The 11,129-nt window shown below is 43.1% G+C and overlaps 1 long non-coding RNA gene across 1 annotated transcript in view; it reads right to left on the bottom strand.

Moving 5' to 3' along the window:
* Window positions 1-3,948: 3,948 nt before the first annotated feature.
* LOC140918356 (uncharacterized) overlaps window positions 3,949-11,129 on the bottom strand; it is a 40,206-nt gene continuing 33,025 nt past the window's right edge. The window contains exon 3 of the long non-coding RNA XR_012161157.2: window positions 3,949-5,050. This is a non-coding gene — a long non-coding RNA (uncharacterized LOC140918356). The remainder of the gene's footprint in view (window positions 5,051-11,129) is intronic.

Here is an 11,129-nt window from a genome sequence, read left to right as displayed (position 1 = left end):
ATTAACCTTTTGTGGGCCCGGCACCAAACTTATTTGTGGGCCCCCATGGGAGTAATGGAGCATGGCGCGGAGAGGTCAGTCCCCAGAGCGAGGGGCCAGCCAGCTCCGCCCGGCCCAGTGCGAGGGCACTATTTACAAACCGGCAGGTACCAGACACACACTGGCTCGCCCGGCCCTGTGCTGCCAGCATGCCCCTTCCCCTCAGGGGGTGGGCCCATGCCGTGCCACACAGCCCCCCCCCCAACATCCTCCCAACTCCCTATGGCCAGAGCCCCCCCAGACCCACTGTGCCCAGCGCCCCCCCATCCCCCTCCACACAAATGCATAGCGCCTTGCACAACACCATTCCTGCCCAGCATCCCCCTGCCCATAGCCCCACCACAACTGCCCAGCACCTCCCACAAAACCCCCACTCCCTAGTGCCCCAACACACAGATCTTCCCTTCCCTTTCACAGCCCAGCACTGCCCCTACAAGAAACCCACTCCCCCACGCCCTGCCTCTGGTCACACTCACCGGCCCTGCTGGGAGGCAACTGTGTGCCAGCAGTGCAGCCAGAGCTGGTACCAGGGTAGGGAATCGCTCTGGTCCCTCAGCCCTGGCCGGGCTCCCTCAAGATGCACTTCTCCTGGAGGGGCCCAGCCAAGCTCCCCGCATTGTCCCGTTTCCCCCCTTACCCCCCCCCCACACCACCACCCCCCAGGCTGAGACTGGCCAGGCTTCTGCACCAGTCCCAGGCTGCTCAGCTCCTGGAGGACAGGTGGGTTCCTACAGGTGGTGGGAAGCAGACTGCCCGGAGTCGGAAGTGCACTAGGGTCCAGCCAGGGGGCAGAAAGGAGCAGGGAGGCAGGCCAAGAGGAGCAGGGGGTGGGCAGGGGGAGCCAGAGGGATCTCAGGGCACAATGCAAGTGGAGCAGGCCAGGGCTCCTTCTGAGCATGGGCCCGGCTCCATGGAGCCACTGGAGCCATTGTAAACTCGGGACTGCTTACATACACCGAAGCTGTTTGCTTTCTCTACATCTCCATCATTAAATTTCCGATACATTCCCAGCAAACTACCCTAAGAGCAGCATTCTATGCTGGGGGGTACTTGCATGTTTGGGGCCTGATCCTCCACGGCCTTGTACTTATGTACTCATTTACATGTGTAAAAAGTGGGGGTAAAGTGCTACCAAATCTGCATTCTCCATTCACTTATCGCAGTGGCAGTGTTTTACTTCGACTTAGCTGTATCTTGAGTAAGCTTTGCTGCTGCTTTTCCTGTTTTATCCATCCTTTTGCAAAGCAACAATCGGCATTTTGTGGGACTTAGCCTGCAACTCTGCTGTCTCTTTGCAACCTTTATGGGGACCTTGCAGCGGAGTGGGGAAAGGGCGGAGCCAGTCAAACTCTCTGATCTTCTTCCCCAGGTAGATACATTAGCGCTGAGAGAGGCTATGTCAGCCACTGGACTGAAGTGAGTCTGAAGCATCTCCAATGCTGACCTCTCACTAATATATTTTGTGCACAGTCTACTACTGGGTCCCCATGTTGGATGCCTGAGTACATACTGTAAATATAGACTAGCAAACAATATCCTAAGTTTGTCTGCTCTCTACTCCTCTACTGAGGAAATAATCAACTTCTAAAATACAGCTCCTGGAGCCTGGACAATACCATACAAGTCAAATATTGTGGCTGTATTTTTAAAAGATTGGCTATATATAGCCAATAATAACTCTGTGCATAGTCCACTACTGGGTCTCCATATTGGATGCCTGAGTGCATACTGTAAATATAGATTAGGAAACAATATCCTGAGTCTGTCTGCATTATAATGAGGGTATTACTATTATATGTGTGAAAGCATGAGCTGGTCAGCCTCGGGGGCAGGAAGGATATTTTTCTCCATATACAGCGGTGAACAATTATCTTAGTGCTCTGGGGTTTCCTTCACTTTCCTATGAAATATTGGGTATTAGCTACTGGAGAGCTCAGGCTATTGTTGGACTAGTGGCCTGATTAGGTATAGTTGAGTCTATGTTCCTACAGCAAAATGTTTTCTTCATGATAATATCCAATTTTCACTGTTCCTGTTGTATCGTTCATCAGGTTCAAATACCTGTGCTTGCAAACCAACATTAGCACCTGAAATAATGAGAGAAATTGCATGAGATGGGAGCAACCTTCCTTCTGGTGGCTTGGACCTTTAGCAAATATAAAAAGCAATTTCCTGCATTGTCTGAGGAGTTTCAAAAACATGCAGAGCAGAGTGTACAGAAAGCAGCTTTCAAAGATGATTTTGGAAATTGCTAGTATTTGAAACCAGCTGGTGTAACAAGGTTATTGATGTGAAGAGAGAATTGCTGCCTGGAGACATGTATTAGAGGGATCAGAAGATGTTGCAAGCAAGTTCAATATCAGTTGCTATTTTTTATAGTGATTTCATTGCAACATTGACCATTGAGAACAACCACCCTTCATTTAACCAGCTAGGCAACTTCTTCGCCCCCCACCCTTTTAATCTTCCAGTGGAGGCAGCTGAATAATACTCTTTTTTTCAAGGCAAGTGCCTGATATATTACATCAATCACTAGAGTTTCTTGTAAGATCCACATTATACTTTAAACCTTGACCTTAAAAGCAATATCAGCATAATAATTTGTAGATATCTGAAGGATTTAATACTAGATCTAGGGAGCAAGGTGTAGAGGGCTTCTGTTATGAACCGTGACAAGTAGGAATAAGATTCTAATGTTCTCCCACAGGGACTGCATTTTCTTTTTCCCCAAAGTTTTTTCAAAGTGGTTATATTGGCTTTTAAGGGGACACATACCCATCTGTACAGTTCTCAGCTTAAGTAATAATAAGCAGTAATAGTAGCTACCAGGCAGACAGCCTTGGAGAGAGATGTGAGGTTCCCACACCAACTATATCATGGAGAGTAGCAGTGGAGGCATCATTGCATCATCCAACCGTGGTCTGGCAGGATCTCCCACCCCTAAGGGTTTGAAAGTAGTTCAGTCTTCATGGCCTGCTCATTCCTTGCCTCACCCCTGAGACTGCCAACAAGGTGACAGCTAGTGGTTTTGAAATGTTGGCTTCTGTGATGGGTTCACCTGTCTATGGGGAAATGGGCTGTGACCATCAACTCACTTTCACATAGGCTGCAAAATGTTCTTCAGGTTATAATGACTTTAGGTCCTAGAAGAGTCTGGATCCCTAGCCATTTACCAGTATCTCCAGTCCTAGAAGAGTCTGGATCCATAGCCATTTACCAGTATCTCCAGTCCTAGAAGAGTCTCACTCTGTAACCACTTAGTCTGCTATCCAATTCACTTGCATGTGATGCCAAAAAACTTTCAGACCTTCTTCTGCATACATAAAACATGGGTAAACAAAACAGCCCCCAATCAAGTATATTTCCCTAATGCGCAAATGTCACTAATGCCTAGCAAGGCCATTGCGCTCTTCTCACATGAGGAGTTCATTTATCCCCATTACACTTCTCTGGACAAATCTTTAGCTCTCAAAATTTTGTTGATCAACACCTGTGACAAATGCACAGAATGTTAATGCACTCATGAGGGTCATTGTTCAAGAGCTTTTGAATGACTCGTGCTCTGGGTCACCTGTGTCCAGAGCCACTCATGGAACTGGGTGAACCTTAAGTTCTTTGCAGGCAGTTTTCTGTCCATGGCAGTTCTTCTTGATGGTTGTTTTCCCTCAGCTGTAGCGTAGCCAATTGTGGCTGGGATTTTCAAAAGAACCCAAGGGATTTATGCACTCAGTTCCCATTGCATTTCAGTGGTATTTGAGTGCCTAACCCCCTTGGTCTCCTTTGAAATTCCCAGCACATGTGTGTTCTCTTCCTGGTATTTCATAGAAGGAGCCACATATTCTGACCACTGATTTCAGAAAATAAAAATTGCTGTTGACTGGAAAACAATTAAATAATGTAAACATTAAGTTTTGTTGGCTTTTGTCTTTATCTCAGCATGCCTCAGACACACACGAGAACATAGCAGTTTCGGCTGAATTATCCAGATGGAATCTCTTCTAGTTCACCTGACAAAATTGCTACCTTTGAACCAGGGGAAAAGACAAACTTGGGAAAGGGTGTTCAAGTGGTTAAGCACAGGACTGGGATTTAGAAGATCTGTATTCTCTTCCCAGCTCTGTCCCAGACTTTTTACTTGGCCTTGGGCAAAACACTTAACTTCTTTGACCCACAATTTCTCCATTTTTAAATGGAGTGATAATAGCTATCTCTTAGGGATGTTTCAAAGGTCTGTGCATTCATGTTTAAAACACACAGATCCTCAGACAAAAGGTGCTATACTTGTTCAACATATTCTTGTTATTCACAAAACTCTTGACAAAAATTTTCTCTTCCTCGCTGATCTCTTGCTGATGAGCCAAGTCATTGCATGAGTTCCCCTTCAGGGGATGTCACAGGATTTCGGCTGTAGCCTGTTTATCAAGGGGTTGCTCCAACCGCCACTGAAGTCTGTGGGTATCTTTCCACTGATGTAAATGAGACCTGAATCGGGCTTTAGAAAACATAACCATAGCCAAGATAGGGTAATTGGTGCCTTAGAACCATGTACAATGATTAGTGAGACAGCGAGATCTCAATAAAAACAGTCAGGTGACTGAGTGAGTGACTAAGGACCTCCCTTCCTCCTTGCAATATTTTATAAATAAGGATGGCTGAATTAGTGCTTTATTCTAATGAGCATTCTGAATGACAAAGAGTTGGATCTTACTTCCTGTGTAGTGTCTCCGGATTTAGCCCACCAAAATGTATCCATTTTTGGAAAAAAGGCATATTGTCTCAAGGAATACATGTGTACTGTGCACAAAGAAACACTTCTCCTGTAATCTACTGTGCTATTTCTGCCAGTATTTATGTTTGAATAGCATTTTTCCACTCCACTTCTCCATGCTTCTCAATCCAGCAGTGAAGTTGTCATAATCTTGCATTTATGACATCGTCCGTTGTCCTTGAATTTATTGTGATATGACAAACATAGCATTCAGACCTATAGGATCATCCAAAAGTAGTTGAGCTGTGAAAGAAAGAAAGACTTTGGTTGAACTCCTATTTTTAAGGTCATCAGTAGAGGTGACTAGGACAGCTATGAAACACATTTATAATGGCATATTTTCTATAGCGGTTAAATCCTTATTTAAGACAGTGCTAAAAGTCCTCCCTGGTTTAGGTAAAATCAGTCATCAAAGAGAAAATCAGTTGTTTTTTGACATGTACATTTTATTTTAGGGGACACAACTGAAGCCTGCTTATTATTTCCCTGGTTTGGTCTATTCCTGGGTCGAGTTTTCAAAATGGGGGCTTCATGTAGCATACCTACTCCATGCAAGTTCTTTATAATCATTTACACAAAGTAATTTCTGTTACGGCAAAACTGAAAACTATAAAGTACCCCCACCAAATGTTCTGATCTCAGCACATTTTCATGGTGTGCAGAAATCTGCACAATTCCTGAATGAATTTAATAAATAACATGTCATTCAGCTATTGGCTGGATTATAGCACATGGCATAAACTCAAGCAGTCAGCTGACCTCTCATTCCCCCCACTTTACCAATTCTGTTCAGTGTGAGCAGTTATAGAAGTTTTTTTAAAACCATTAATAGAACACAGGCAGAAGATGATGAATTAAGGGAGCCTCCATTAATTTTTCATTTTGACAGATTATCGTCCGTCAAAAGGCAGAGGAGATGCCTCTTGTACACAGAGCTAGGGAGCTTGTTCTTTGTAACATAGGCTTACGTTTTTCACATGAATTAGGTAGTGGGCACCAAAAGGATAAAAAATTCATGACAATCTATAATTTACATGCTGGAAGATAAATAATGAACTAAATCCTGTCATTAAATTGGTCTTTCATTTTTCTTAATCCCTGGGGTGATGAATCTGATTTTGCAACAACATTTAGTATAAATTGATTTTTTTTTTTGGTGGGGGCAAAGCTGTTAAATATACCTTTGTTATAAATAGCTTAAGCTGTACGGTACATTGCCTTAGGCTCAAAGATACACCAGGCTATTAATGTAATATTACATTAAGATTGACATTAATTAAAGTCAATATTAACATCACCTTTTATAAACCAGGCTAAGCTACAAAAAAAATCATAAATACTGTAGGGTTTGGTTTAATTAACTTGGCTTTTTCTTTAGAAAAGAAAAAAAAAGAAATAAAATTACTGATATACAGTGACACCTCCTTTATCCAAATGGAATTAATGTGGATAAATGAGGGTTTTCAAATTGTTTAATACACATCAAGGGACATGACCTCATTTCACATAAATTAGGCTTTTTCTGATAGCTGAGGTTAGGGTAAGTGAAGTTTCACTGTGTATAATAAATAATAAAAGTGGAAACCTTAAAAGAAAAGCTTAACAATTCCAGCTCTAGGATAAACAGCTCACCTGGTGAATTTCATGGTGTTCTGTTTCGAAAAGACTGAAAGAACTCTGGGTATGTAAAATGGAAACCCTTTTGTTACTCCCTCTTGTTTCTTTATAGAAATTAGTGTACACATCGTGTGGCCTGGTTGACAGCTCTGTAAATTACCGTACCTATGTGTGTGTCTAGATATACCCCACAAGACATTGCCCGCATCATTCCCTGCATCTCAAGCAATTGGGCTGCTTTCAAGATAAACTTTCCTTTAAAAGAATAAGGCCCTGATCCTGTAAGCTGTTTCACCTGTGTGAACCCCTTGCCCCATGCAAAACCCCACAGAAGTCATTAGGACTCTGCAGGGGGTACTCCTGGATGGAACAGCCTCTCTAGCCACCGGCCTAGCATACAGTGAAATATTAGGTGCCAACTTCCTCTCTACCCGGGGGGTGCTCGACCCTTCCACTGCAGGCCCTATCCCCATTCCACCCTAAACCCACCACCTCTTCCCGCCCTCATTCCACCCCCACTCACGCCTTCCCCAAGGCCGCACCCTGCCCTGCCTCTTCCCACTCTGCCTCTTTCTGCCCCCTGCCCCGAGCATGCCCCGTCCCAGCACCTCCTGCATGCAGCAGAACAGGTGATCTGCGGCAGGCGGGACGTGCTGGGAGGGAGGGGGTGAAGTTGATCAGTGGGGCTGCTGGCGGGCAGGAGGCACTGTGGGTGGAGGAGCTGGCTGCTGGTGGGTGCTAAGCACCTGCTAATGTTTTTCTGTGAGTGCTCCAGCCTTGGAGCACCCACTGAGTCGATGCCTATGAGTGAAATCCTAGCACTGAGACATATGTGGCCCATACACCTCCCCTGGGAACACACTCTCCTCTCTCTATCTCAAGGAGGAGGAAACCCTTATTTGACTTCCCCTAACTCAAGTGGTTTCCGTCCTTTTTGGGCAATTGGCACGCAGAGCAGAAAGGGCAGAGAACATCAGGCTATGTTATCCTATTCAAAAGGATCAGCTGAACTAACTGAAGCTGAGCAACCCCTGGTTGCTATTAGTAATGATAAATAAAGCAGAGAATGTAATCACCTCCATTCAAGGAAATCTAATCAGCACAGCTTTGGTCATCCTTCTTTATCAGATTGGCTATGGAACAAATCATTAATGATGATTACAGAAGCTGAAAGCTGAAGTCCATTTAGCTTGGATGTACTAGAAAACAGGTATCTTAATGCACTACTAACCATATCCTTTTCAATAATGGAGAACATTGTCGTGCTGGCAAAGGTCAGGTGGTTTTAGAACCTGCTGCAATATAAAAGGGAACTGCTGTACACAGCAGGATTTGCCATTTGATCTGAAGTGACGATTTGTTTGTTTCTTTGTTGGAATTGTTGCTAGAGGCAGGTAACCTAATCTAGTTAACTAAATGCATTCGGTCTCATTCTTATCTCAGTTACCATGGTTTAATTTAATTGACTTTAGTGGAGCTACTCCTGATTTACATGGTACAGGATCAGAATCAGGCTAATTAATTTAATGGTTGAGCCATGCCTCAATTAGAAATCTACCATTGATTATCAAGACATTCCTCCTTATGGAAAGATGCAGTCCTTGATGTGGCACTCTAACAGGCAATCCTACATGCAAAGAGTCGAGTGAAATTTATAGGGGGGATCAGTGATTTTGCTGGAGAGTCCTTTTCGCATCATTTTGTAACTTTCTGACAAAAAGAAAAAGAGGACTTGTGGCACCTTAGAGACTAATACATTTATTTGACCATGAGCTTTCGTGAGCTACAGCTCACTTCATCGGATGCATTCAGTGGAAAATACAGTGGGGAGATTTATATACATAGAGAACATGAAACAATGGGTGTTACCATACACACTGTAATGAGAGTGATCCCTTCAACTAGAAACTTTTCCATGCTTTGCCTTTTAGGTACTCAACTTGAGACACCTTCAAGGGGCTGGATTTTCTGACAGAGCTGAGCCCCCCACCCCCAACTCTTTGCAAACATGGCCACTTTGTGGGGTCTCAAACATCAATAACTTTTGACAGTCTTGGCATTTAATCAGTAAGACTGCAGTAGGTTTGCATTTTACTGTTTCAGTGGCATTGTGGGATTTGGCTTGTTACGAAACTCTTCTAGCAGCGGTCAATGATAGATATTTTTCCCATTCTGTGCATGGCTAGGAATTTGCAGTGATTCCTCACAGATACTCACCTGTGGGGCAAGTGCATAGCCCCTTCGACTTCAGTGGAACTGTGCAGTTTGCACTTGTTAAAGATATGGCTCATTATCTCAATCTATCTCTTTTACTTTTACAGGCGTCCATTTTACAACCACTCCCATTTCCAGAGCCCTCGTAAGCACGAGGCCCAAACACAGTTCCTGAGCACAAGGATTGTTCGTGCCCTACTCCCTAGGGGAGCACAACATCTGAAATGGGCCCCTGTCCCTACCCCATCCTCACACCAGCCTGCTGAGGGCGACCAGCACAGTGGGGAGAGTAAGCCGCACTCAACGTAGGAGCATAGCAGTGAGCTCACTTCCCTTGTCCACCAGGAAAGAGTTCTGCCAGGAGCCACCCCCAGTGGGGCTGTGCAGCTCTGCACTGCTCTTTGTTGTGAGCGATACCTAACGGGCACACTTGAGCCCACAAGCAACAGTATGTTTGCAAGTGGCAATTTGATTGTACAAGGATTAAACTCACTTAGATATAACAGCCACATTATCTCAAACCAGTGTGTAGTATTCTCCCAACTTTACGGAATCCAGAACTTGTATGTCTCTTTCTACACTGCTTATGTCCATCTTTTACACAAATACACTTAACTGGGTCCATAGCAGTCAATGGCTCAGTATCCCATCGCCTTGTATTTATATTGTGTGACTGTGATGTCCTGTGAAAGATACAGCTAGGTGCAAGCTAATGTACTGTGATACATTTTAAAATCATGTCTGTAGATCCTCTTTTGGCATCTCTCAGTCAGTTGCAGGAAATGTATCCTAAGGAATTACCATAAAGAAAGCTGGACTAACGACAGATTGATTTAATGCAAGTTCATGCCATTAATTTCTAGAGATTGGTAGATTTGAATGAGCTTCCTGAGGAATATTACAAAAATGTTTCAGTTAATTCCAGACTGGAGTAATGATCAGTAGCTCCCTTTCATGATCCCCTTTCCTGCACAGGATTTTATACATGAAGATTTCCATACAAAACACAGTGCTTGACACCAAATTTTATTATATGCCGTTGTGATGTCAGCACTAGCTGAATACAAAATGATATTGCACATGTAAAATTATCATTATCACTTTACATCACAATAAAGAGGCCTCATCTGCATTGTGCTAGACACTGTACAGATATCTAACAAAAGATGGTCTCTGCCCCAAGAGTTTACAATCCAAGTGTAAAATGAGAGACAACAAATGGACACATCAAGAAAGAATTAAAATGTAAGAATATAAATTAATGCCAGTCAATGTGGTTTTATGGAAAATAGGTCTTGTCAAAGAAACCTGATTTCATTTTTTATATTAAAGTTGGTTGATAAAGATAACTGCATAGATGTAATAGAGTTAGACTTTCGTAAGACATTTGACTTAGTACCGCACAACATTCAGATTACAAAATTATCACCAAAAAGTACCAATAAAGCACACATTAATGGTTTAAGAATTGGCTAACTGACAGATCTCAAAATATAGTTGTCAATGGGGACTCGTCTTTGAATGAGGGTATTTCTAGTGGAGTTCTGCAAGGAATGGTTACAAGGCCTGACCCTATTCAACACTGCCATCAGTGATCTGGAAGTGAATATAAGATCACTGCAGATTTAAAAAAAAAAAGATTGGCAGAATGGCAAGTGATGATGAGGATAGGGCAGATATACAGAGCAACTTGGATTACTTGGTCAGAGGGGTCCACTCAAACAAAATCAATTATAATACATTTATATCTATGGAATGAGGTATCTTGGAAAGCAATGACTCTGGAAAGGCTTTAGTGGTCAAATTGGACAAGCAACTCAGCATCAGCTCCCAATGTGATGCTGTGGTAAAACAGGTTAATGCAATCCTTGGATGTGTAGACAGGGGAGTAGGGAGTAGATTTTTACCTTGGTATACAGCATTGGTGAGACCAATACTGGAGTACTGTGTCCAGTTCTGGTGTCAACATTTTTAAAAGGATGTTGAAAAAATGGAGAGGGTGCCAAAAAAAAAAAAAAAAAAGAACCACAAAAATTATTCAAGGGCTAGAGGAAATGCCTTGCAATGAGACACTGAAAGTGCTTCATCTGTTCAGTTTATCAAAAAGAAGATTGAGAGGTGTCTTCATTACAGTATATAAGAAGACCCATCACAGGGTGAAAATACTGAGTGCTCAAGAACTCTTTAATTTAGCAGGGAAAGACAGAAAATGGCTAGAAGTTGAAGCCAAACAAGTTCAGATTAGAAATAATGCAGATATTTTTAACAGTGAGGGTGGTTAACCAGTGAACAAACTACCAAGGAAAGAGGTGGATTCTCCAGCTCATGATGTCTTCAAATCAAGACTGTGAATGCTTTTTTGCAAGCTATGCTTTAACCAAACTCAAGTTATTGGACTCAATACAGGGGTAACTAGATGAAATGTAATGATCTGTAATATGCAGGAAGTCAGACTAGATGATCTAATGGTCCTTTCTGCCTTAATGTCTGT

The sequence above is a fragment of the Lepidochelys kempii genome, chromosome 10 (assembly GCF_965140285.1).
Source record: "Lepidochelys kempii isolate rLepKem1 chromosome 10, rLepKem1.hap1, whole genome shotgun sequence".
Lineage (NCBI taxonomy): Eukaryota > Metazoa > Chordata > Testudines > Cheloniidae > Lepidochelys > Lepidochelys kempii.
This window is presented reverse-complemented; position numbering and strand designations above follow the sequence as displayed.